The following is a 212-nucleotide window of genomic DNA, read 5'->3' as shown; positions in this document are numbered from 1 at the left end:
CGCGACGGCCCGGGGAGGAGGCGCTCCCCAGGTCCTAGGAGGAGGCGCCCGCCAGGGCCGGGGGTGGAGGCGCCGGTCAGGTCCCGGGGAGGAGGCGCCCGTCAGGGCCCGGGGAGGAGATGCCCGTCAGTTCACGGGGAGGAGGCGCCCGTCAGGGCCCGAGAGGAGGCGCCGGTCGGTCCCGGGGAGGCGGCGCCCGTCAGGTCCCGGGG

This window comes from Mirounga leonina, unplaced genomic scaffold, assembly GCF_011800145.1.
Source record: "Mirounga leonina isolate KUSES-001 unplaced genomic scaffold, KU_Mleo_1.0 Mir_366, whole genome shotgun sequence".
Taxonomy (NCBI): domain Eukaryota; kingdom Metazoa; phylum Chordata; class Mammalia; order Carnivora; family Phocidae; genus Mirounga; species Mirounga leonina.
The sequence above is the reverse complement of the archived record's forward strand: the minus strand, read 5'-3'. Positions refer to the sequence as shown.